Source organism: Tenrec ecaudatus, chromosome 18 (assembly GCF_050624435.1).
Source record: "Tenrec ecaudatus isolate mTenEca1 chromosome 18, mTenEca1.hap1, whole genome shotgun sequence".
NCBI lineage: Eukaryota > Metazoa > Chordata > Mammalia > Afrosoricida > Tenrecidae > Tenrec > Tenrec ecaudatus.
In genome coordinates, this window is record NC_134547.1 from 26,049,709 (window position 1) to 26,076,692 (window position 26,984).

Below are 26,984 nucleotides of genomic sequence, written 5' to 3' on the forward strand. Positions count from 1 at the left end.
ATTGAAAAGAGAAACGAGTCATGCAATTAAAAACTCCCAATACATTCAAAGAAGAGTTGACACCAATTTTATTCAAACCATTGTAGGACATAATAAAAATGGAAAGTCCCCAAATTCATTTTATGAAACTTGTAAAATCATTATACCCAAATCAGACAGAAACATAGCCAGGAAAGAAAATAATACAGCAATATCCCTTATGAACATAAATGTAAAAATATCTCAACAAAACCCTACCTAATAAAGCCAACAATAAATATCTCAGTAAAGTAAATCATCATGACCAACATGAATTCATAACAAGGGTGCAATGATGGTTACATATTAGAAAAACAATCAATGTTACCCACTATATAAACAAAACAACAGGAAAGAACTTTATAACCATATTAGAAAAATTCAAATCCTACAATCCTGAGAAGAAAATGGGACCAACGGTTCCAGGGGATAAGAGAAAGGGAGAGCTAGGGAAGGGGGAGGGGAGCCAACAGACCCACGGACAGGGAACAACAAGAGATCTAAAATTGATGGAGAGGAAGGTGTAGAATGCCTGGTGGGGTTAGATCAAGTGCAATGTAGCTGAAAGAGGAATTACTGAGAGCCAAATGAAGGTCAAACATGATAGTGGGACAGGAGGAAAGTAAAGGGAAATAGAGGAGGAAAGGAGGCAAAAGACATTTTTTTTTTTACATTTTATTAGGGGCTCATACAACTCTTATCACAATCCATACAAATACATACATAAATTGTATAAAGCACACCCCTACATTCTTTGCCCTAATCATTTTCAAAGCATTTGCCCTCCACTTAAGCCCTTTGCATCAGGTCCTCTTTTTTTCCCCCTCCCTCCCCGGTCCCCCCTCCCTCATGAGCCTTTGATAATTTATAGATTGTTATTTTGTCATATCTTTCCCTATCCGGAGGCTCCCTTCCTCCCTTTCTCTGCCGTCCATCTCCCAGGGAGGAGGTCACATGTGGATCCTTGTAATCGGTTCCCCCTTTCCAACCCACTCACCCTCACTCTCCTAGTATCACCCCTCAGACCCCTGGTCCTGAAGGTATCATCCACCCTGGATTCCCTGTGTCTCCAGCTCCCATATGCACCAGTGTACATACAACCTCTGCCCTATCGAGTCGAGCAAGGTAGAATTCGGATCATGGTAGTTGGGGGAAGGAAGTATCCAGGATCTGGGGGAAAGCTGTGTTCTTCATCGGTACTACATCGCACCCTGACTGACCCATCTCCTCTCCTAAACCCCTCTATGAGGGGATCTCCAGTGGTTGACAAATGGGCTTTGGGTCTCCACTCTGCACTTCCCCCTTCATTCACTATGGTATATATATATATATATTTTGCATGATGCCTTTGGCACCTCGTGATTGCACAGGCTGGTGTGCTTCTTCCATGTGGGCTTTATTGCTTCTGAGCTAGATGGCCGCTTGTTCACCTTCAAGCCTTTAAGACCCCAGACACTATCTCTTTTGATGGCCGGGTACCATCAGCTTTCTTCGCCACATTTGCTTATGCACCCGTTTGTCATTGGTGATCGTATCATGGAGGTGTGCACCCAATGATATGATTTTTTTGTTCTTTGATACCTGATAACTGATCCCTTCAGGACCACGCGATCACACAGGCTGGTGTGTTCTTCCATGTGGGCTTTGTGCCTTCTGAGTTAGATGGCCGCTTGTTTATCTTCAAGCCTTTAAGACCCCAGACACTATCTCGTTTGATAGCCGGGCACCATCAGCTTTCTTCACTACATTTACTTGTTCACGCACTTTGGCTTCAGCAGTTGTGTAGGGAGGGTGAGCATCGTAGAGTGCCAACTTAATAAAAGAAAGTATTCATGCATTGAGGGAGTGCTTGAGTAGAGGTCCAAGGTCCTTCTGCCACCTTAAAACTAAACCTATAAATACAGAAACATAGATCTATTTCCCCATCCTCATATATATATTTGCATGTACATGTCTTTGTCTAGACCTCTATAAATGCCCTTTGACTCCTAGCTCTTTCCTCCATCTCCCTTGACTTTCCTCCTGCCCTACTACCAAGCTCCATCCCCACCTGGGTTACAGCTATACCTCTTCTTTATGTAACCTTACCCTTGATCATTCCCTACCAGGCCTGCCACTCCCTCCTCACTACCATTTTGGGTCCCATGTTGTTCCCTTGTCCCTGGGTTTGTTAACACCACTTCCTTACCCCCCCACTTCCCCTATCCCAAGCCCCCCCCGGAACTGTCGGTCCATTGTTTTTCCTCCAGATAGTTCATCCAGCCTGTCTTATTTAGACAGACCTGTGGAGACAATAACATGCACGAAAATAAGACAGAGGAAAACAAAGCAACAGTATACAACCAGACAACAAAACAACAACAAATCACTGACAAAGAACAAAACAAAACACATCAAGAAAGAAAACTTGTAGTTAGTTCAAGGATCGTTTGTTGGAGGCAAAAGACATTTATAGAGGTGTAAATATACACACATATATAAAAATATACTTATATAATGATAGGGATATGGGTCTATGTTCATATATTTATGTTTAATATCAAGGTTGCAGATGAATATTGGTTCTCTATTCAAGTCCTCCCGCAACGCAAGAACACTTCCTTCTAATAACCTGGCATTCTGTGATGCTCACCTTCCTGACATGATAGCTAAAGTCAAATGGGTGCATTAGCAAATGTGGTGAAGAAAGCTGATGGTGCCTAGCTATGAAAAGATACAGTGTTTGGGGTCTTAAAGGCTTGAAGTTAAACAAGCGGCCATCTAGCAGGGAAGCAATAAAACCCACATGAAAGAAGCACACAGCCTGTGTGATCACAAGGTGTCAACAGGATCAGGTATCAGATGACCCAAAACAAACCATCATATAGATATGAATTGGGGGGGGGTTTGGAGTGGAGACCCAAGGCCCATTTGTAAACAATTGGACATCTCCTCACAGAAGGGTCAAGTCAGTCAGGGTGAAGTTTAGCACCAACAAAATACACACTACTCTAGCTCTTTAATTGACCTTGGCACCCCACTATCCTGACCCCAGTTCTAGCTTACAAATCTGGCTTGACAGGAACATGTACCCTAGTACATATCAGAGCTCTTGGTACACGGAATCCAGGACAGATAAATCCCTCAGGAACAGTAATGGGAGTAGCAATACCATGAGGGGAAGGGGAAGATGGGAGAGGAAGGGGAGAAAAGGAAAACCAGTCACAATGATCGACATATAAGCCACTCCCCACCTGCAGGGGACAAGCAACAGAGTAAAGGGAGACTGCAGACAGTGTAAAATATGAAAATAATAATAATTTATAATTTAACAAGGAGTCATGAGGGTGAGGGAGGGAGGGAAATAAAACAGGAGCTGATACCAAGGCCTCAATTAGAAAATGTTTTGAAAATAATGGTGACAACATATGTACAAATGTGCTTGATACAATTGATATATGGATTGCTATAAGAGGTGTAAGAGCCCCTAGTAAAATGATATTAAAAAATACATCTACCTCTCCGTCTCTCTGCCACCCCGAGTGTGGTGGTGCTCCGACTTCACCATGTCATCTCATAAGACTTTCAGGATCAAGAGATTCCTGGCCAAGAAACAGAAGCAGAATCTGCCCATTCCCCAATGGATTCGAATGAAAACCGGTAATAAAATCAGGTACAACTCCAAGAGAAGACATTGGAGAAGAACCAAGCTGGGTCTGTAAGGAGCCCCCTGAAGGATGGCACGCATGGCCGCATTTTCCCAGGCTCAAATCATGAATTAAGATTTTTGTCCCCATCTGAGGAATTGAACTTCAATCGGCAAATAATCTGGTTTATTCCTTGTTTTTTTGCTTCCTAATCAAGTTTAACAATAAATAATGTAAGGTTGTTGTTGTGAGAAAAAAAATACATCTATACTACTATAATACCTCAAGTAGAAAAAGACAGAAAATGGGGTAAGATGGCCACCATATAACAAGCCCGGGAAGATGTGCTCAGCAACTACCAAAGAGTTTCCACTATGAGAGAGATTCTGCACTTCCTGGTAGCAAGAAATTCAACTTAAAAGCCAAGTTGACCCAAGTTTCTCAAAGTGGAAAGCAGCAAGGCCTGCTGACAGACTTCCCTTCACGGATGAGCAGCAACATGAGTTGCTTCTACAAGCATCGTGATTCTTCGTGGCCCCTGAGAAAAGACAGTCAGCCAGCCAACCCTCTACCTCCCTGGCCTCTAGGGACACAGATAGCTAGCAGATCACTTGGGCAGCTTGGTACACACATGCTCAGTACCCAAGGTTTTGTACCATTTCCCCATCTTCCTCCTCTTTTCCTGCTTTGTTCTACAAGGCATTCCATCCCGTGTGCCAGCGCCGTGATACCGCATACATGTACACACAGACTACTAAAAGAGCAGGAATCCCCACCCACAAGGTAGCTTTATTATATATATTTTTGGATTTTGTACTTTTGTTCTATTTTAATACTCTCTCTCTCTCTCTTTTTTGATCTCCTACTTCCTCTTCTGGAGTGACTCCACCCTCCTGAGAATCCACATTCCTCCCAGGAAGAGACAGGTCTGTGTATCCCAGCATACCCACTCTAGCATGGGCTTTCCAGGACCTCCTAAGTGCACAGATATGCTCACATTCATTCGCATTGCCACAATAGCAGAATCTGGTACCCACAACCATAACCAAGTCTTTTTTTTTTGATCCTTGTACTTCTATCAATTATCTTTCTATTTTCTTGCTGTTCTCTCATTAAATATCTTTCCATGAAACCTATTAATTGAGATTAACTCTCTGCCCGCAAGTGTCAACTCACAGTGATCCTATAGGACAGGGTAAAACTGTCCGGTGAGTTTCTGAGACTGTAACTGTTTATGGGAATAGAAAGTCTCCTTTTTTTGGCGGAGCAGCTGGTGGTTTTAAAATGTTGACCTTTCGGATTACAACTCAATACATAACCATTATATGACCAGAGCTCCTTTATTGTGATTACCCCTCTGAAAATATTTCCCATTATTTTTGCAAGTCTGTTGGCTTATTCACAGTCACTTATTACTATCATTACTTTATTCTTATCATTACTTTTATTTTATTCTATTTTTCCCAGCCACTATCCCCACTTAGGCACCTTTCCCCTTCTTTTCATTTTACCACTGTATGTTTTCCAGCTCCTATTAGAACTCACCTGTGTCACTACACAAACTCTACCTCTGTATGACCAGCAGCTCACACACCACAATGCTGAAGAAACAGCAGTCAAGCACAGAAAGCTTCCAAATTCAAGAAAAACAAACATGAACAACCAAGTAGCACTCAAACCAATGGAATAGTCTGAAGATGTGATTGTGAACCACCAGTAACAGAATTCAGAAGAATGATGCTTAGGTCAAGAGATCTGGGGAATGTTCATGAGAAAAACAGAAGAAATTGAGAAACTAAAATCCTTAAACCAAAGGATTCTAGAAGACAAGCAATGAGATAACTGAATTAGGCAACATAGTAAAAGGCTAGAGGAATAAAATGGAAAAGGAAAATAAAATAAATGAGCTTGAAGACAATCACCCTCACGACAGTAGACAACAGAAGCAATCAACAAAAAACCCCGGAAGCATCCAAATAAATCCTGTAGGACACTATCATAAGAACCCATCTAAGAAAAGAAAAAAGAAAAGAAATGCTGGGAAAAGAACACCACCAAAAAAAAATCTACAGAGAATAGTACAAGAAACCATGGAAGAAAATTTCAACACACTATTCAACAAGCTGAGAAGAATGGACAACCAAAGAGAAAACATCAAGACATAAAGAAAAGGAGAGAATCTGAGGGCAGCTAGAGAAAAAGGAAAAGTCATCTACAAAGGAAAGTTGATAAGGATAAATTCAGACTTCTCAGCAAAAGACCTGCAGGCAAGAAGACAATGGAATGACATATATACAATTGTGACGGGTGGAAGGGGGGGTGGAAGGAAGCCAGCCAAGAATATTATACTGAACAAAAATATCCCTCAAATACAAGGGAGAAATAAAGGTTATTTCCTGAGGAGGAAAAAATAAAGGAATTTTGAATTCAACAATTCATTTTCTCAGATCACAATGTTATAAAACTGGAAATCTACAACAGAAAGAAAAGGAACAAAAAGACAAACACATGGAGACTGAACAACATACCATTTCAAAATGACTGGACACTAGAGTAAATGAAAACGAGAAATTAAGAAACTCCTTAAAACAAGCAAACCTATAACACATCATACCAAAAACTCGGATACAACAAATGCAGTTATCTGAAGTCAATTTATAGCAATCAATACACACACGAAATATGAGAGAAATCCAAAACCAATACTAATAAAACACTTCCAAGAAGTAGAAAGAGGGAAACCACATAAGTCCTTCAACAATAAAGGGAAAGAACTAATAAAAATTGAAGCAGAAATAAATGAACTGAAAAATGGGGGGGAAATCAACAAGACAAAAAGTTGGTTGTGAAAAGATTAACAAAATTGACAAACTGATAGAAAACTTAACAAAGGAAAAGAAAGATGCAAATATCTAGAATTTGAGATGAAAAGGGTGCCATCACAAAAGATCCAAATGAAATAAAAAGATACATGTAGAGCAAAAGAAGAATTAGAGGTCACCAAGAGACTTCCAACCAAGAAAGATTCTAAAGAAGTATGTATGTTGGCTTCACAGGAGAATGCTAGCAAGTATTCAGGGAAGAGCCATAACTAATTCTGTGCAGACTATTCCAAAATATAGAAACTGACAGCAAACTCCCACACGCATTCTATGAAATGAGCATAATCCTCAAAACCTGATCACGATCATTTAGAAAAAATGAAAACAGGAAGTAGATAAGAGTGTCCCTCATCAATATTCTTATTCAACATTGTACTACAATAAACATCTTAGCCAGACAGACAGCAAAAAAATTTTAAAATAAAAGGAATATAATTGGGCAAAAAATAGGTCAAGCTGTCACTATTTGCAGATAGTATGATTTTACATAGTGAGAGCCCCAAGGACTCCACAGAAAGATTGTTGGAAAGTACTAACGAATCTGTTAAAGTAATGGCATACAAGATTAATAAGCAGAAATCCATTTTAATATGCTATTGAAGAGCTCCAAAATAAAAACATCAAGAAAAAAAATAAAAAAAGAGAAAACAATATCATTTATAATATCCATACAAAAGATGAATACCTGGGAATAAACTTAACCAAAGAAACAAAAGACCTGTACAAAGGAAACTACAGAAAAATCAAAATGTGAATATTACTGAAAGCAATAAATCTATAGATAGAACACAATTCTGATCAAAATCATTTTCTTGGGGGCTCATACAGCTCTTATCACAATCTATGCATCCATCCATTGTGTCTAGCACATTTGTTCATTGTTGCCATCATCATTTTCAAAACAATTTCATTCTACTTGAGCCCTTGGCATGGGCTCCTCATTTTTCCCTCTTCCCTTCTTCACGAACTCTTAATAATTCATAAATTGTTATTAATTTTTCATGTCTTACACTGTCCGAGGTCTGTCTTTACCCTCTTTTCTACTGCCCATGCCCAAGGAGGGGTTACATTGTGATCAGTGCCCCCTCTTGGTACCACTACTCTCACAGCTGTCTACAAATGGGTTTGGGGTCTCCAGTCCACCCTCCCCCTCAATCACATCAATAAGGCTTTTTGTTCTGGGTCTTTGATGCCAGATACCTGATCCCTTCGACACCTCTTTATCACACAAGCTGGTGTGCTTCTTCCATGTGGGCTTTGTTGCTTCTTAGAGAGAGTCACTTGTTCATCTTCAAGCCTGTAAGACCCCAGATGCTATATCTTTGCATTGCTGGACACCATCACCTTTCTTCATTACATTTGCTTATGCACCCATTTGTCTTCAGCAATTCTGGCGGGAAGGTTATCACAGAATGCCAGGTGACTAGAACAAAGTGTTCTTGCGTTGAGGGAGTACTTGAGTAGAGGCCCACTTAATTGGACCTTTTGGACCTACTTTCTATCCAGCTCTTGGTAATCCAGGGTGTGTGCTACAGACTAGTGGACTTAATATTGTTCTTTTGAGGCACACAATATCTTTCATAGGCCACACCAGAAAGAATCCATGTGGAAGCTACATTCACTGGAGTTTGTAAACTGGGCTTTCATTCAAACTCATCAGGAGCCCTTTGATTTAAGACTGAAATTCATCAGTGTGAGAAGATGATGACTGCTATCCCAAGTTATGGAATTGGCAGTTATTGGACTTTGGTTTGACTCTCTGGCCTTCAGGGTGCCTAATGAATGGTGATCCAGGAATACCAAATATTTACTACTTTAATGCTCTTCTTATTTTGTTATGACATGTACTAGTCAGGTATGCATGTTGCTACCTTTTGGAATGAATTTTGTTGAAAGTTTTGTTCCAACATCAACCCTAATTATTTGTGTAAATAGTGTCCAGCCCAGCCTGTGTGATCACGAGGTGTCAATGGGATCAGGTATCAGGCATCAAAAAACAAAAAGTCCTATCACTGTGATGAGTGGGAGTGCGAAATGGGGACACAAAACCCATCTATAGGCAACTGGACATACCCTTACAGAAGGGCCTTGGGGAGGAGACAAACCAGTCAGGGTATAGTATAGTAAAGATAAAACATACAGCTTTCCTCTAGTTCTTTAATGCTTCCTCCCTCCCACTATCATGATCCCAATTCTACCTTACAAATACGGGTAGACCAGAGGATGTACACTGGTACAGACAGGAACTAGAAACAGAGGCAATCCAGGACAGATGACCCTCTGAGGACTAGTAGTGAGAGTGGCGATACCGGGAGGGTGGAGGGAAGGTAGGGTAGAAAGGGGCAAGGGATTATAAAGATCTACATATAAACTCCTCCATGGGGGACAGACAACAGAAAAGTGGGTGAAGGGAGACGTTGGACAGTGTGAGATATGCCAAAATAATAATAATTTATAAATAATCAAGGGTTCGTGAGGGAGGGTGGGGGAAGGAGGGTGAAAATGAGGAGCTGATACCAAGGGCTCAAGTAGAAAGAAAATGTTTTGAAAATTATATGGCAACAAATGTACAAATGTGCTTGACACAATGTATGTATGGATGAATTGTAATAAGAGCTGTATGAGTCCCCCCAGAAAAGATTTTTTAATAAATTGTTCAGAAACTTGAATTTAATCTATATAAGTCAACAATTCGAGCATGAATTGATGTCTGAAACCAGCGTACACTTCTATATGCTTTTCTCAACCGTGTTTTAAATTCTGTATCATTAGCTAAATGAATAACACTATCGTTACCTTATGTCCCAGGAAGATGGTTTGAAAAGTTTTCGTTATCATAAAATGATAATGTTGTTTCTAAAGTGAACCAGAGACATATATAAACCACAGATATGTGAATGGATTTTGTGCTCCCATTTAAATCTAGCCCCAATCTAAGAACTATGAGTTCTTAGGATGTGGCCCTCTTTAATGCTTAAAGAAGTCACTAAAGATATAGGTGCTATAGAAAAAACAAAACAAAAGAGAATGAAAAAACAACAAACAAAGCCCAAGTAATATACTCATAAAAATTATATCTGTTTGTAATTAATAGATAAAAATTTTACTAGTACATTGCTTACAACACATGGTAGATAAATGGAATCACAGAATGGAATTTTCCCACTTTTTGCAGTCCATTGTATATTCAATATTTGTAAGTCTTAACATTTACAAAAAGTACAAAACAAGGTGATCTATATTAAACATAATGCCTGTGCTATAAATTGTCATCACAAGGTAATTATTTTACTATTGATTCGAACATTTTCTTCATTCAATACTTTTATTGAAGTTCAAAGTATACATTCTTAAGACAATAAATACCTGGCTGTTTTTTCTTAGTATCACAGAGGTACCATCCTCAACTTCAAATTCTCCATAGTCTCTTAGACACCGTACCTGAAAAGAAAATCAGATATTTTATCCAAATTACCTTTTAAAATATGCAGTGATCATAACATGAAGTGGGATTATATAAATGCCCGAACAGTAAAAGTACTGTATTTTATGTGTCTGTTTCCTCCTCTGTGTACTTAGGACCCTTACTATTCCCAGATATTTACTGTGGTCCTAAACCTAAAGATCTCAATTTCCTACGTCACCGGGAAGGGAAAAATAAGCTTTGCAAATGTATACATGGATGGTATTACCAATAAGGAAACCAGGGATTTAGATAAAAGGAGACTACATAGTTGGACGTTTTCCTCTCAAACAATGCACTATATTAATCAGAAGGAATAAAAATGAGGGACATAACAGTGGCAAACAAGAAAGAAAAGAGCATTTTACCTCAACTAGATTGACAAGATCCTTCCCATAATCCATCAGGATAAAAGAACATACATCTAAAAACAAACTGTTTTTCTTTTTAACAATTTATTGGGGCTCATACAATTCTTATCACAGTTCATACATATACATACATCAATTGTATAAAGCACATCTGTACAGTCTTTGCCCTAATCATATTTTTCTCTTTTCCTTTTTTACATTTTATTAGGGACTCATACAACTCTTATCACAATCCATACATATACATACATCAATTGTATAAAGCACATCCATACATTCCCTGCCCCAATCATTCTCAAGGCATTTGCTCTCCACTTAAGCCCCTTGCATCAGGTCCTCTTTTTTATTTTTTCCCCCTCCCTCCCCTTTCCCCCCTCCTCGTGTGCACTTGGTAATTTATACATCGTTATTTTGTCATATCTTGCCCTATCCAGAGTCTCCCTTACCCCCCTTCTCTGCTGTCCCTCTCCCAGGGAAGAGGTCACATGTGGATCCTTGTAATCAGTACCCCCTTTCCAACCCACTCACCCTCCACTCTCCCAGCATCGTCCCTCACACCCTTGGTCCTGAAGGTATCATCCACCTTCGATTCCCTGTACCTCCAGCCCTCATATGTACCAGTGTACAGCCTCTGCCCTATCCAGCCCTGCAAGGTAGAATTCGGATCATGGTAGTTGGGGGGAGGAAGCATCCAGGATCTGGAGGAAAGTTGTGTTCTTCATCGGTACTACCTCGCACCCTAATTAACCCATCTCCTCTCCTAAACCCCTCTATGAGGGGATCTCCATTGGCCGACACTTGGGCCTTGGGTCTCCACTCTGCACTTCCCCCTTCATTTAATATGGTATATATATACATATATACATATACATATATACATATACACACATGTACACATACATACACACATATCTTTTTTTTTTTTGCATGATGCCTTATACCTGGTCCCTTGGCACCTCGTGATCGCACTGGCCGGTGTGCTTCTTCCATGTGGGCTTTTTTGCTTCTGAGCTAGATGGCCGCTTTTTCACCTTCAAGCCTTTAAGACCCCAGACACTATCTCTTTTGATAGCCAGGCACCATCAGCTTTCTTCACCACATTTGCTTATGCACCCATTTGTCTTCAGCGATCCTATCATGGAGGTGTGCAGTCAATGATATGATTTTTTGTTCTTTGATGCCTGGTAACTGATCCCTTCAGGACCACTCGATCACACAGGCTGGTGTGTTCTTCCATGTGGACTTTGTTGCTTCTGAGCTAGATGGCCGCTTGTTTATCTTCAAGCCTTTAAGACCCCAGTCACTATCTCTTTCGATAGCCGGGCACCATCAGCTTTCTTCACCACATTTACTTGTTCACCCACTTTGGCTCCAGCCGTTGTGTCGGGTGAGTGAGCATCATAGAGTTCCAATTTAATAAAAGGAGATATTCATGCATTGAGGGAGTGAACAAACTGTTTTTCAAAGGAAATCAAGTCTTCCAATCTCTTGTTTCTCAGGAATACTTAAAAATACATTTAAAAGATTCAGTTTCATGCTCTTTCATTTTGCTTACACAGTAACTTAGCAATCAATTAATTTTCATTTAGTATTTTAAAAATAAAACAAAACTTATGGAAGATGGAATGTTAGATTACATTAAGATGCTTGAAATTAAAGTGCCAACATCCAATCATTTTTGACCTATAAAATGTAAGCTTAATATAGTTCAGCTCACACATCACTATTACCTTAAAACTGTGAATCAAAGTTTGTTGCAGAGAGGGCACTATAAGCATTTCCATACTCCTGTCCCTCTATAGCAGTGTTTCCCAAAGTGGGGATACTGCAATGATCCAGGAGGAGTATAAAGCAGATAGCTACACTTTATCCTGGAGTATAGGCTATTGTATAAAAGTTTTTAATTTTACACACACACACACACACACACACAAACACACACACACACACACACATACCATAGTGAATGAAGGGGTAAGTGCAGCGTGGAGACTCAAAGCCCATTTGTCGGCCACTGGAGATCCCCTCATAGAGGGGTTTAGGAGAGGAGATGGGTCAGTCAGGATGCGATGCAGTACCGATGAAGAACACAGCTTTCTCCCAGATCCTGGATGCTTCCTCCCCCAACTACCATGATCCAAATTCTACCTTGCAGGACTGGATAGGGCAGAGGTTGTACACTGGTGCATATGGGAGCTGGAGGCACAGGGAATCCAGGGTGGATGATAACTTCAGGACCAATGGTATGAGGGGCAATGCTGGGAGAGTGGAGGGTGAGTGGGTTGGAAAGGGGGAACTGATTACAAGGATCCACATGTGACCTCCTCTCTGGGAGACGGACGGCAGAGAAGGGTGGGGGGGGGTAAGGGAGACTCCGGATAGGGAAAGATATGACAAAATAACAATGTATAAATAACCAAGGGCACATGAGGGAGAGGAGAAAAAAAAGAGGACCTGATGCAAAGGTAAAGTGAAGAGCAAATGCTTTGAGAGTGATTAGGGCAAAGAATGTAGGGATGTGCTTTATACAATTGATGTATGTATATGTGTGGATTGTGATAACAGTTGTATGAGCCACTAATGAAATGTAAAAAAAGAAAGAAAAAAAAAAAGAACACAGCTTTCCCCCGGATCCTGGATGCTTCCTCCCCCCAACTACCATGATCCTAATTCTACACTGGTGCATATGGGAGCTGAAAGCACAGGGAATCCAGGGTGGATGATAACTTCAGGACCAATGGTATGAGGGGCAATGCTGGGAGAGTGGAGGGTGAGTGGGTTGGAAAGGGGGAACTGGTTACAAGGATCCACATGTGACCTCCTCTCTGGGAGACGGACGGCAGAGAAGGGTGGAGGGGGGTAAGGGAGACTCCGGATAGGGAAAGATATGACAAAATAACAATCTATAAATTATCAAGGGCTCATGAGGGAGGGGGGGCAAGGGAGGGAGGGGGAAAAAAAGAGGACCTAATGCAAAGGGCTTAAGTGGAGAGCAAATGCTTTCAAAATGATTAGGGCAAAGAATGTAGGAATGTGCTTTACACAATTGATGTATGTATATGTGTGGATTGTGATAAGAATTGTATGAGCCCCTAATAAAATGTAAAAAAAATGATTAGGGCAAAGAATGTACAGATGTGCTTTATACAATTGATGTATGTATATATATGGATTGTGATAAGAGTTCTATGAGCCCCTAATAAAACAATTAGGAAAAAAAACAGGCCCAAAGAACAAAAGAAAACTGGGTTAGCAATATATATACATAAATTAAAATATCTATAAAGAGATCTATCACCGCCCTCTAGTTGATTCTAACTCACAATGACCCTATATTGGTTTTCCAAGGCTGTAAATCCTTACAGAAACTAATAGTCTCATCTTTCTCCTGAGCAACAGTTGGTAAATTTGAACCTTAAGAACCTCAGAACCCTGGTGGTACAGCAGTTAATCACTGGGTTGCAATCTGCATGGTCGACAGTTCAAAACTACCAGTACCAGTAGGAGAAAGCCTGGGCTTTCTACTCAGAAACCCATAGGGGATCCCTAGGAATCAGCATTGACTCAATACCAGAGAGTTTGGTTCTGGAACCTTATGGTTAGCAGTCCAATCAATGCCTATCCTACAATGTCAGCAGGGATCCTAAGAAAGAGATGAAGAGATGTAGTCAATGAATAAGGCCCATCTAGCCATAATCTCTTATGCATTGTATTATCAATTCTAGCCTATATGGCTATGGTTAAAATCCCATTTTGGAGGGATGGTTATGTGGAAAAGCCATCTCAGAAGCAGGAACACAGAGAAATGCTGGACCATCAAGGTGTAAGAGGCCCTAGTGGGACATACTTGAGATCTTTGTCTGAAGTGGTAGAGACTGAGATGGAGGCATCAAAGGCTGCAGCACAGAGACCATGGGACAGAACAGAGGAACCAGGCCAAGACTAGAGGCTGAGGCAAGGCGTCCATGACATAAAACAGAGGAGCAATACTGAGACTATGATACTTTGAGGCAGAGCAGTGGGCTGCCTTTCTGGCCCAAAGAGGCAAAGGGACTATGTGACTGAGAGGCTAAGGACTAAAGACTGACATGACTGCTGGATGACAGGAGAGGTACACTTACTGTTTCCTGATGCTGATTTGTGGTAACTAGTTACCTTCCTTAATAAGCCCACTAAATTATGAATATTGTCTGTGAGTTCTGTGAGGCCAACTGGGACCGATAATTGAACCCGACAGAAAGGCAGTGTGTGAGGGAGGAGTGGGTGGTGTCAGAACAGATATTGAAGGATGAAGGATGGAGGCATGTCTGAACTCTGCCTCATGGAAACAGTGAAGCCAGAGAAAGTCAAATACGGCCCTCTGATATGTCTTCCTACATTTAAAGAAGCCAATCCAATTACTAGCACTAACAAATAAGAGAAACAACGTTACTGGATAACTCAACAGGATATTTGAGTTGGCAGAAGAACAGAACAGCTTATTGAGTCTGAGGAACAAAAGTAAAGAAACATGATCCCAAGGAACACCATCAAGCAAATCAATGCAAATATTATGGAAGTCCCAGAAGAGGGCAAAGGGTAACTAAATAAAACTTAATAGACAACAGCAGAACATTACCAAAACTTGACAAAGGACAAGATGTACATATCAATGACACTTAAGAATTTCCAAATCAGAAGAAAGCCTGAGAGATCCACACCAAAATATCTTATCATCAAACTCCTTAAAAAAAAGATAAAATCTTGACAATATCAAATAAAATGAAGTACCAATTTACATATATAGAAACCCTGGAAACCAGGAGGTAATAGAGTCACATATTTAAAATAATGAAAGAAATGAACAGCCATCCAAGATTCCTATAGCCAGCAAAACTTTCCTTTATAAATGAGGATAAAATTCAAGAAAACAAATAAAACCTGAGGGAATGTTGAGACATTCCTTTAGATTGAAATACAAGGATAGTAGATTGCAAGATGAAGCAATATAGAGAAAAAGGTGTTAGGTTCCTGGATTCAGGTACCTGAAAGAATTCACACAGCAGAAGCAGGTTTGTAATCCAAGTGATTTTATGGGGAAAAGGAAAGTTTCAGGTATTACAGCCTCAAAAAATACACATTGTTTTAAGAAAGCATACAAGGATCCGCAGAACTGCACATGGGTTCACTGCTGAATGGGGAAAAAACACATAGAAAGAACAGGAACACATAACCCAGCACGTGGAACCAGGAAATCCCAGGGGCCAAAAGGGCTCCCACCCCCCACTTGTGGAGAATGCTGGAATGGAAGGAAGTCAAGGCAGGGTCTTTATTCCCTCCTCTCCACAACGGCTGGGGGAAGCATGGTTGAAGGTATTGGTTGGTTCCACTGGCTTGAGTTTAGGCCCACCTGTGTGAGGTAATGTAACTGAGCCTAATCTGTGTGCCCTGGTGGACCTCCCCTCGGGGCGGAGGGAGCTCTTGTCTGAGCATGCTCAGTTTGATTGTTCTAAAATTTAATGGATGCCTGATTTCTTCCAATCCTTTTGCTTTAGCCTTATGCAGTTACTGCGGAGACAACCCCCTTGTGGTGCTTATGTAATCTGATGTCAATTTGGGACTTGAGAGGATTAAGAGTGAAGTGGTGGAGTCTAGTTGGTCAATCAGGATAGCCAGTGAGGCCTCTGTGTGGGCATTGCCTTCGCCTGAGAATTCTGGGAACTCCAGTATTTCCTCCTTAAACAGGAGACGCTTCTCTCTCTCAGCTCACTTCCTTGGAGATGCTCTACTGGCAAGACACATGGCACTACGTCCTGGTAGCTGGGAAAGCCACACGGACCTACCCTGATGCAACAGACCTCTGGAGCCAGAGAAGCTACATAGAGAACCCTGCCAGCGCTGAGATGTTTACAATGCTACTGGATCCAAAAACTTTCTACTCGCTGGTTCAAGATCGTCCTGCAATCGGAGTCATTGCATGTTTCGTGAGTCTGACGAGGCCTTTACAGATTGGTATCAGACATATGGGCTAATATTGGGCTCACGGACTTGACCTGGACTGGGCTGGGACGTTTTCACAATATTCAGTTGTTCTTCTATATAAACCTCTTTCTTATAAACATGAGTTTCTATGAATTTGTTTCTCTTGTCTACCCAGACTAACACTCCCCCTTTATGGCCCCTATTCTGGCTACCTAACATATTTAGCCAACACCTAAGTTGAATGCAAACATTTTTCTTTGGTCTTCTTTATTCAATATTCAAAAGTATACAAAAGAGGATAATAAAGATGGTTCAAAATCCAAAAATTAACTAAGCGCCAAAGTACGTGGTACTACTGGAAGAAATGAGGAGCAAAGAGAGGATAACCCACTTAACAAGTAACAAAATGACAACTATATGACAGGGACTTCAAGTGTGTGCAAATATGGAATTTAAAAACTGAAAAAAGTCCCAGAAACATTTGAAGCTCCTTGGTAAGTACTTCCTTAGTGGTAGTAACTTGCAATATGAAAGTATTAAAATGTCCAGTGTAAAAGCAGAGACCTTGTGATATGCATATGATACAACTTTGCTTATGGAAAGCTAAGAGGATTCAACACATTAATGAAGAACTGAGACTAAAGCTTTCTGTAGGGATTATGGCTCGATGAAAAAAAAAAGCCTCATGCTCGGGCCAATAAACACAATGATAAAAAGAGAAAAAAATAAATTGACACGGATTTCATTTATTTCAATGCATAATCAACATTCATGGAATTAGTGAAGAAATCAAGCCATGAGATAAATGCTGCAAAAGACTTCTTTAAAGTGTTAAAGAGCAGCAGAGTCAGCAAAATGACTGTCAGACAACAAACTCGGACAACTCTCAGCAATTATAGAGAAGGTCCACTAGGAGCGATATCCTAAACTTCATGGAAGAGAATCTCAATATGAAGTACATCCAAGCTTCTTAAACTGAGAGAGCAGTAGCAACTACTAACAGATTCCCCTCTTTGTTATAGGCTGTCCACACGCTGGGGAAGCTTCCCTCCTGCCTGGCATAGCCAATTTTTTCTGGTCCCTGAGCTAACCCAGCTGACCAAGCCTCTTGGCTTGCTGTCCTCTGGTGAAGAACAGCTTTGCAGAGTCAGCTTGGTGCAGACAGTCACTAGCCAAGCTTAACTTTTGCTTTGTTCTACAGTTCCACCAGCCCTTGCTCAACATTCCTCACCTTGCCACCCCCAAGCAGGAAATGTGTTAGCAAAACAACACAATTAGGGGGCAAGGGGGAAAGAGAAGCCTAGCACTTCCCGCACCAATCTCAAAGTAGACTTGAGAGGTTTAATTTAACCCCCCCATTGGGTGAGAAATCCACACACCTGGCCTCTAGACCTGGCAGGAACCCCATCTTATCCCTCAAGGGGTGGAGTCAAGGGACAGAGTTTTTGTGGGTTTTGAACTGCGGACCATGCTGATCGCAACCCAATGTGTAACCACTGTACCACCAGGGGTCCTTTTATCTCAGTAAAACTATGAAAACTAGTCCTCGGTTTATCTGACCCCAGCCATGCTATTTTTTAATCACCTAATATGTATATGAAAGGTGAACAATGAATAAGACAGAGGTGAATTGATAACTATGAATTATGATATCGCAGAAAAGCACTGACAAAACATCAACAGCCAGAAGAGCAAACAAAGCTATGCTGGAAGAGCTACAGCGGGAGTGCCCCTTAAAGAGGCCGACTCCGTGTATATGTCATCTGGATGGCAAGTCCCTGGATGGTCAAAAAGAGGAAGCCTCTCAGTGGTATACATTGACACCATGACTGCAATAATGGGCTCAAACAGCAATGTTTGAGAAGAGGGTGCGGGGCAAGGCAGTGTTTCATTCTGTTGTACATCTAGTTACTATGAATAGGACTTGGTGGCACCTAACAAAACTATATTCATATCTCCTTCTTACATAATAGGAGCATAATCCACACATTCAATAAAATCCATTCTCAAGAGGTAAAACTTACTTCAATATATAAGCTTTTGGGAGGCTTCATATCCTGTGTTATGTCCAAACCTTCATTTCCTCCCAATGACCTCATGTAAGTAGCAAGGGACTTCTTATAACAACTGAACCATTCTATCTGAAAACAGAAAAATGGTCCTTTTACCAAGTGACAAAGAAAAGAAGCTTGCCAACATTGTGTAATCGTGACTTCAAACAGCACATACGCCCATGTAGATCATGAGTGTGGCATTCCTGTATTTATATAGCGAACATTAATGGTTGTCTTCTACGAGTCAGGAACTGTCTGTGCACTTAGGATGGAGCATTCAACCAAAACAGACAAAATTCTTGTTATCACATAGCTTACAAACCAGTAGACCTAAGCACAGATCTAAAAAAACCATTCAACCAGAAACAACACTACGAAAAACACATGATTCAGTTATGGTCGCTTTAAATACTGCACGGACTCTTTTTATAAGAATGGAACAACATGCTTGAGCAGACAATGCAAATGTCCCCAAAGAGAAGGAAGGACAAGCAAAATGAGGAGTGCACACAATAGAAGATAGTGAGGCTTACTTTGGAATTCAGTTCTAAGTTGTATCTGACAAGGGTAAACCTTTATCACATGTAAAGTGGCGCAAGAGGTCACATTATTTTACGACTGCATTTGTAGGAAAGTCAGTCATCGGAATTCTATAAATGTAAAAAAGTAGATTAAGAGTTGCCAAAGGGCTGGGGGAAGGAAATAATAATAAAAGGCATTTGTTATTTTTTAAAGTCCATTATGGTTAGGGTGAAAGCTTACAGAGAAAACTCATGTTTTATACAATAATTTATATATATTTTGTTTTGTGACATTAGTTGCAATCTCCTCAGAATCTTATTTATGTATAATTACAGAAAGGTAGGCAAAACAAAGATGTACAGGTTAATGACATTATTAAGAAACAGCCTGGTCAAGGAGTAACACATCCTCAGCCCCAAAATGGAGACTTATCATTTTGTTCCATTCTGAAAATTTTACATTATCACCCAAGAATGCATCCCTAAAACACTAGTTTAGTGCTGTTCATTATTTGTACTTTAAATAGATCCACACAGTATTTATTATTTTGTGACAAATTTCTTTCACTAAACATATTTTGGATTTCTGAAATTCTACTTTAAAGTGATGAAGAGCAAGGATGTCACACTTTGAGGACTGAGCAATGCCATGGGATTTTCCATTGACCTTAGCCATGGGATTTTCCATTGCCTCATAAGCATATGAAAGTTGGACAACAATTAATAAAGACCAAAGAATAGATGCCTTTGAATTAGCATGTTGGCAAAGAACACTGAAAGTACCATGGACTGCTAACTGAACAAACAAATCTGTCTCGGAAGATCACAGCCAGACTGATCCTTAGAGATGAGTATGGCAAGACTTGTCTCACAAGTTTTGGGCATGTTTTCAGGAGACCAGTCCTTAGAAAACGACACAATACTTGGTACAGTGCAAAGTCAGTGGGAAAAACAAAAACAACTCAAGGAGATGAATTGATACAGTAACTCAACAATGGGTTCAAACATAACAATTGTGAGGATGCAGAGTCCAGTAGTACTTCATGCTGATCTAGACAGGGCCACTATGAGGCGGAACTGACGAGAAGGCACCCACCACTACTATGTTGGTTAGTATTGGGTTATGTGTTGGCTAAAGCCAAGGTCAACAGTTTGACTCAACCAGTTACACCTAGGGAGAAAGGGGATTTCTGCTCCTATAAAGAAATACAGCTTCAGAAACCTAAAGAGCCAGTTCTACTTTGCTCATCCTTAAGGATTGTTAAAAGTCAATGGCAGTGGGTGTTTTACACAATTAATGTATGGATTGTGATAATAGTTGTATGAGCCCCAATAAAATGATTTTTAAAAAAGAAATTATGACATAAGATTATCTCTCTCTAAAGTGTCTTGGAGTCTCTAACTTGTAAACTACTATTTGTCTACCTTCATGGAAAAAAATAATACACTAATCTTTGTTAAAGATGGCATCACCTATCCCTTATCGGTGAGTTCAAAGTGAAATGTTCACATATAGAAACTGAATTTCGGTTTATGCTCTGAGAAGGAAAAGGCAGAGGCAGTGATTCTCTCCATAGACTAGACCTTGTAGAGACTCTATTAACACCGAATTTGGACCCCAGCTATAAGGGATTTCCATTGAACTCAAGGTCAAAATGAAGTCTAAAGTATGGAAATCTAATCTCAAGACTAACATTATAATTATTCATTATAATTTTCTGGTTCTAAAATCAGCATCTTGAAGTCTTACTTGTGTGCCTTGTCATGACTACCTTGTACTAAACTAAAAAAGTTTATGCACGACAAGTTCATGTAGTTATGTTTAAAATAAAATCCTCATCTATTGGTTACTTAAATTTTAAGATAAAATCCTACAAGAACTATTACTCTTAAACACTCTATGTTTTTAAAAAAATACTATAGCTATTGTTATTAGAGAAAGAACATGTTCTGTTCATTTCACCATAATAAAGAGGCACCCCTCAAGTCCACTTAATGTAAGATTCCGGCACAAAGACCATGGAAAAAGAACCTGAAAAATTAACTGGTAACGTAATTATTTAGTAGTTCCCTCAAGAAGCTGAGGTACTTTGTTTCTTTCTCCAGAACATGAACAGAATAAAAATAAAGCATGGAAATGTACTTAGCAATCCAAGATCAGAGGAGGCAATGGTGTTAGAGATTAAAACCTGAGCAGACTGCGGATGACAGTGGAAGCCCAAACTCCATTTGCACAGTTCCCACACAGATTAAGCCTCCAGTGAATCTCCTTAGACCATGAACAAAGAATGGAAATAGTCTTGTTATACACTGAGTGCATTGGAAAGTAGATTAACACAGATAATTTTTAACGTTATTGTTTTTCTCTCTTTTGGTCCCTTTTAAATTTGTTCTAGTTTTTATATTTTCTTTTGGATTGAGGGCTGTTTTTTTTGTATGTGATTTTCTTTCTCTTTTTTTGGAGTTTTCAGTGGTTTATTGAGCATTCAATATTTTGCCATGATGACTTAGGATAGTTAGGTGTTTTTTTTTATTTTGTGTTTTACATTTTATTAGGGGCTCATACAACTCTTATCACAATCCATACGCATATGATTTTCTTTAAATAAAATCTAGGATAGGACTTAGTTACTGTGAAGACTATAAATGGATTAAGTTTCTTTGGGTTAGGACAGGGCAGGCTGGGGCAAATGGTGAGTTTAAGACTGAAGAAAATGTTCTAAAATTGATGGAGATCATAACTGCACAGCTCTTTTTAATATATTTAAACCACTGGGTTGTGTGGTATATGAATTATGTCAATTAAACTCAAGTTAAATTTTTTTAATGCAGTTAGCAAGTAAATTGTTTATAAAACTCATGGCAAATTTACTGAATACATGCCGTGGCAATTACATTATATCCTGTCAGCCTGTCAATAAAATTGCAGCTTGATGACCTCATTTTGAGGCATGACAGAAATAAGTAGCTCAATGGAGATCAAACCCAGTCTCTCTGCCTTCCTTTTCTGCGCTGAGACGGTCAGAGAGCTGGAGGAGACCCGTGCCAACACTGAAATGCATACACTGCCACTGGATCCACAAGACCTTCTACCCACTGGCCTGCGATATTCCTGCATTTGGCATCATTACATATACTGTGAATCTAAAGAGGAATTTATCGACTAGTACCGAACATATAGGCTAATATCGGACTTATGAACTTGATCTGAACTGGGCTGAGATGTTTTCTCAATATATAATTGCTCTTTTATATAAAGTTCTTACACACATGAGTGTATGACTGTTCCTCTAGTCAACCCAGACTAACACTTTCTTTCATAAGTGATATACTATACCAAACTCACACAATAACAGCATTGATCACATTCCGTTCTATGCTATGTTCCAAATGGGCAGCCTTAATCATCCTGTAACAACCCTGTTAATACAGCAGTTCTCAACCTGTGGGTTACGACCTCTTTTGGGGTCAAAGGACCCTTTCACAGGAGTCACTTAAGACCATTGGAAAACATGTATTTCCAATGGTCTTAGGAACCAAGTCACTGCTCCTCTATCCATCTCCAGGAGGGTCTGCCCACATACGAGTACGCAGCGTAATGACATAATCAGACAACCCCATCACATTCAACTTGTACAAATAAAGGTGGATGTGACAGGGTTGGCACCACAATGTGTGTATGTGGACAAGTCACACATGCGTAGAGAGCAGCTGCTGTGTTAAAAGCAGCTACTGTGTTAAAAGCAGCAACAGTGTTAAAAGCAGCAGTATTGGTGGTAAATGACACTTCATGAATTATTATTTCTGGGTAAAATCATAAACTACTGCAAAAAATCGATATCTGTACCATGGGAACTTTATCTGGATGCTGATTGGTCTTTTTATATTCAGCTGTGGTTGATGTGAATACTGCTCCTTGTGATAGTAACAGGTATGTAAAAACACAACATAGAGAATGTTAAATCATAGGAAATTTTAATAAACTGTATTGACTAAATTGTGCCATGTATCATCTTTAGTACTATTTTTTTTAAATAAGAAATTTAAACAAGACGCTTGACTTGAAGGGAAAACTATCTAGGCTTCATTGAGAGTAATTTACGCCTACTTAAAGACAGATTGCCCTACATGTAATAGCTACATGCAAAAATGTTATAAAACTGTCCTTGGTTTTACAATGATAAATGAAAAACATAAAAATTCTTCAATCGAACAAGGCATGCAAGGATTTTTTTCATGTCATTTTTTTTGTTTTTGTTAAACAGTGAGAGCAAAATAACCTACTGAAATACAAAGAGAGAAGCTGAAAGAGCAAGCCACTGATGGAGAAGGGGAGCTTTCACAGAACCAGTGTTTTCCCCATCCCATCTCCACCTGATGTTGATCAAAACATACCATTGGTGATTTAGTAAACGAATAAATAAACAAAGGGAAAAATTTAATATGCTTGTGTACATGCACCAGTTACTTTGTGTACAATAAAGGAATGAGGAAGGGGAAATGAAATAAAGAGAAAACTATACTGTAGTTGTCAGGAGGTGGTGGAATCAAACTGTGGTTTTCTAATCGAGAATGGATTCTTGGTCGGCTGGAAGAGAGTTCTGGAGGAAAGGAGCAGGCTCCCTTAGAAGATGCCTCCTGTCTGCTGCTGGAACACATCAATTGTATCTTCATCCTCCATTTCCAACTGTGCAGGTGTGTCTGTTTCATTGATTGGCTGTCTGTCGAATCAAATCAGATCTGACTCATTGACAAACCCTGTTCACAATAGGCTTCCATTAGCTTACTAAGTGGGTGTGCCTCTGAATCTTAAACTGCACCACAGAACCATCCTGCCCTACCACCTTCAAGGTAATCTGATCATTGTTCTCAGTCTTGACTCCTCCCTTGAGTTTTTTGTTGGCCAGGGTGAATGCTGAAGTCTTCTCAAAAGAGGTACCAGGTCCGCACCAAACGAGCACACAGGCAGCTGCAGGAACAGCAGGAGGAGGTGGCAGTGGTGGAGGAGGGAGAGCCATCTTTTGTATTATTAAAGCTATGGTTATATATTATTTTCATTAGCCAACCATCCCATGACAATGGATCATGTAGAAGAACGTTAAGAAAAGATAGTGAGGATTTTTTATGGTATGGTTTTACTTCAATGACAGCAGGAACTGAGAAACTACAATGTCTTACTTGTTGTGAAGTTCTATTAGTTGAATCCATGAAGCTGAACAAACTAATATGCCATTTTGATAGCAAATATCCGAGCTTTGCTGGCAAGGATACCAACTATTTTAAAAGCAAAGCTGATGATAAACTCAAGAAAGCCAGACTTGACACTGGTGGCAAGTACCACAAACAAAACGTAGCAGTCATTGAAGTTTCATATTTGGTGGCACTCAGAATCACCAGCGCTATGAAACCCTACACCATTGCTGAGGATTCACTGTTGCCAGGGGCCAGTAAATTGTTCGAGTTATGATCAGAGATGAATTTGTTACAAAATTGAGCGCAATTTTCTTATCAAATGACACTGCCTGCAGAAGAATAGCAGACAAGGCTGCTGATATTCTTGATCAGATAATCCAGGAAAGTAAATCTGCTCCACTTCCAATATTTAGCATCCAGCGTGATGAATCTACAGACGTTGCAAACTGTTCACAGTTACTGTTTACCTGAGGCATATTAATGATGGCGACTTTAAATATGAGTTTCTTTTTTTGCAAACCTCTTAAAATGGCAACTACTACACGTGATGTATTTGATAGTTGGTTCATTCTGAAAGAGCATAAGATCTCTTGGGAAAAGGTTTGTGGTGTCTGCAGATGATGCTCCACTATGCTAGGATGTCAATCTGAATTTCAACGTTTGGTACTGAGTCACCGAAAGTCACCGGAACTCACTGTATAACTCATCAGAAAATATTAGCAACAAATACACGGCCAAAAGAGTTACAAGAAGTAATGAGAAGCATCATAAATTCTGTCAATTTTGTAAAGGCGAGCACTTTAAACAGTCTACTGCTTTCGCAACTGAAGTGAGACGGTTGTCCAGAGGAAAAGTTTTAAAAGGTGTTTTTGAGCATGGTGATGAACTCAAAACGTTTTTTATCAGAAAACATGACCGCAGTTCAAAGCATTTTGCAGCGATAAAAGTGAGATACAGAAAATAGTTTGATTGCCATCTTTGCCATCTTGAATGAGTTACAATTTATTACTGCAAGGACAAAATGCAACATGCCTTGATTTATCTGAAAATATCTGATCATTCCAAAGGAAACATCAGCTTTGGGGGAAAAAATTGGATGAAAATAAAATTTACCAAAAAAATAATAAAAAGAAAATAAAATTTACATGCCTACCCTATCTGTTTTCTTTGAAGAACATGACACTGAACCAGACAAAAGGATTACAATTTCTGTGAAAGAACACTTGCATATGCTTGCAGATGAAATTTCATCGTACTTTCCAAATCTACCTGACACCTCATTTGCACTTGCCAGAAGCCCATTTACAGTCAAAGTTGAAGATGTTCCTGAGATAGCACAAGAGACGTTTATTGAACTAACAGCGATGCAGCGAGAACTGATTTCTCTACCATGCCAGTTACAAAATTCTGGATCAAGTGTTTGCAGTCAGGTCCTGTTCTGTCTGAGACTGTGTTGCACCTTTTTCTTCCATTTCCAACAACTTATCTTTGTGAAACAGGGTTTTCCAGCTTGTTTGTTATCAAGTCTAAATAAAGAAGTAGATTTGTTGTGGAAGATGATCTTGTGCTCTTGCAAAGACTGTCTGGAGAATTTCTGATCTATTGAGAAAGAAACTATCTCAACCTTCTGGCTTTTTACCCACACTGTCGCAAAATGTAGCAATGTAGTTCACTATTGTTATATTAAGACTGTTACTCATGCTACACCATGCTTCAAGACAAAATTTCATTTATTTATAATTAGAAATCAGTATTTCACAAGATATAATTACCTATTTTTGTGATTAATCACTATGCTTTAAATATGTTCAATTTGTAAACTAAAAATATATCCTACATATCAGATGTTTACATTATAATTCACAACAGTAGCAAAATTACAGTTATGAAGTAGCAACAAAAATGATATTAAGATTGGGGATCACCACAACATGAGGAACTCTATTCAAGGGTCGTGGCATTAGGAAGGTTGAGAAGCAAGGCTGTAGTAGGACACACTATGACCCCATTTTGTAAATAAAGGAGTGAACACAGAGCAATGAGGTTACTTGCCCAAGATTAGAAAGCAGTGTCAGGAGTTGAAACCAAGTGTTCTGACTCTAATGTTCTATCTTGAAATACTGGTCTAGCACCCTACCTTCAGTGACAAATACTCATCTTATTCTGAATATTTATTCATGCTGACTAGAAAACTACTTATCTCCTAAGAATAATGTCGGCTTTTCAACTCCACTGATGAATCACTAATAAATAAAAGAAACTCCTTTTTTTATTGTTTGTCAGTTTTCCCTGTAGCACTAGAATTACTTACTACTACTCCCTTCGAGGAGGGTACCCCAGTGGCAGTTGCTACATTTGTCACTATTAATGGAAAGGTTGGCAATTTGAATCCACTTAGCTACTCTGTAAGAGAAAAATATGGCAGTTGGTTTCCATAAAGATTGATAGTGTATATGGATTATGTGCCAAATAAGACAGTTCAAAACAAAAATAATGTATAGCCTTATAAACCTCTGAGGCAGTTTTAGTCACAATCGACTTGAGAGTAATGAGTTTGGTTTTATACTTCCCATGCCTATTGCAGTAAGTACTAACTGCTTAAAAAACGCTGAAAACTTATTGCTGAAAAGGTGATCAAATCATGGATCAAATGATAGCAACTCAAAAGATTAGCTAGGAATCTTGGAGTAGTAAGCTTATGCTAGTGAGGAATAACTCAGAAAAGTATGGTAAGAATGGTTGCTTAATTCAAAAAGTATGTGTCAATAAATTATATATACAAACTGCTGAGTTAGTAGTTTATATTTACCTCTACACATTCTCACAAACAAAATATAGAAAATTTACAGAAAACAGAGAAATACCAGTAAACATCATTGTAGAAAAAAAAAAGCC